This window comes from Chrysochloris asiatica, unplaced genomic scaffold (assembly GCF_000296735.1).
Source record: "Chrysochloris asiatica unplaced genomic scaffold, ChrAsi1.0 scaffold00335, whole genome shotgun sequence".
Classification (NCBI taxonomy): Eukaryota; Metazoa; Chordata; class Mammalia; order Afrosoricida; family Chrysochloridae; genus Chrysochloris; species Chrysochloris asiatica.
This window is the reverse complement of record NW_006408853.1, coordinates 2,364,444-2,366,622: the sequence shown is the minus strand read 5'-3', so window position 1 is coordinate 2,366,622 and position 2,179 is coordinate 2,364,444.

The following is a 2,179-nucleotide window of genomic DNA, read 5'->3' as shown; positions in this document are numbered from 1 at the left end:
TTCATATACTAGACAACTACATGGTCCTGAATGGATAGACATAGATCTGTATTAAAATGGAAAATATTAACATAATGTTAATAAAAACTGTTAAAGAATAATAAGCATATGAGGTATATGGGGGTGTCTTTTACTATAAAAAATTAATACATTTAAAATGAAAGGATTAGAAATTCACTTTTTCAAAACTTAAAATTGGGGGAAAAGTTATTTCCACTCTGGAAAATAAAAATTGAATTATTTATCGTCTGATACTACTCCATCTCTCCATCCCACCTTTTATAAAATACAAAACTGAGAAACAGACTATCAAACAACTATATTTTAGAAAATCTCTTGAGACATTTTTACCATGGTAGCTAAAACAAGCTATTTGGAATTTGGCATATCTGTATGGCCCTAACTTTCCTAATTCTATATAATAATTTGCATAATTTAATTAAATTAAGGTAAGGTATGAGAACAAAGCATTGAGCCTGGCACATGCACAGTAATCTCATTCACTGTAATCCTTAAATTAAAATAGTAGAACCATACCTAAAACACTTAAAAGTAAAAAAAAGTCACTAAGTGCGGTAGAACGTAACCACTTATTAGTGTACTAAATGTTACCTTCTTTCAGCCCATAACTCAACTCACCTTTCAGATCAAGGACCTGGTGACTAAAAGTAAGGAGTTTTTCTAAAGCAAAAACTTTTTTTTGAAACTCCAAAGGATTAGTTTTCATTGTTTAGAAAAAGAAAAAATATAAGGTATCCTGTTTAATAGAACTGGTTAGAACATTAAGTATTTTTCTTAATATTCACTTGATGACATAACTATGAAGTTTTCTGACTAGGAAATGAAGTATAATTAAAATTTGATTTCTATATGCTTAGAAAACATTCCTAATTAAAATATTTTCCAATTATAAAAGTAGTACTAAACACTGAAATCAGAATAGTCACTTGGAAACTTAACCCAGAGATAAATTTATCATCTTAAGACACTGTCTTCAGAAATGTTTGTAAAACACATGTCTATTTTACACTGTTGTATATATGTATATATTTACACTGTATATTAAATCTGATTATATCCTCAAAAAAAAAAAAAGAAAAGAAAAAAAGAACTGACTTAATGTCACTTAGCAACAACAATGGAATGAGAAATAGCACTGCTGAAATCAGATGGATCCTGGCTGAAAGTGCAGGATACCAGAAAGATGTTTGCTTTTGTTTTACTGACTGTGCAAAGGATTCAAAAGTGTGGATCATAACAAACTATGAAAAATATTGTGAAGAATAAGAATTCCAGAACACTTAATTGTGCGCATGTATTACCAGTACATAAAGGAGCTCTACTCCCGTAAAGATTTACACCCTCGGAAACCCTGTACAGGGTCGCTATGAGTCGGTTCCGACTCCACGGCACATAACAACAACAACAACAACAAAGGAGCTCTGGTAGCATAGTGGTTACGAATCGGGCTGCTAACCTCAAATTCGGCAGATTGAAACTACCAGCCGTTCCAAGGGAGAAAGATGAGGCTTTCTGCTCCTGTAAAGATTTACAGCCTCAGAAACCCTGTGCAGGGTCGCTATGAGTCAAAACCAACTCCACAGTATTTAACAACAAAAACTATTACCAGTATATAGACCAAGAGACAGTCATTCAAACATAACAAAGGGATAAATAATGGTTAAAATGGGAAGTGTATGGCAGAGTTGCATCCTTTCACTATACTTTTTCAATCTATACGCTGAGCAAGTAATCCCAGGACCTTGACTAAATGAAGACGAACAAAGCACCAGGATTCTAGAAAAGCTTATTAACCTGCAGTATGCAAATAAAACTATCATACTTACTGATTGGGGAAGAGGACTTGAAGCACTTGCTGCTGAGGATCAAAAACTGCAGACTGCAGTATGGATGTTGTTGTTGTTGTCAGGTGCCATCGAGTCGGGACCGACCCATAGCGACCCTATGCACAGCAGTATGGATGACACCTCAATAAAAAAAAATTAAAGTTTCTGACATCTTGACAGATAAATAATTTCATGATAAATAAAGGATTAAAGTTGTTAAGGATTTCATTTTACTTGGATCTAAAATCAATGTTTATGGAAACAGCAGTCAAGAATCCAAAGGACGTTGCATTGTGCAAATCTGCTGTAAAATACCTCTTTAAAGTTTTTTT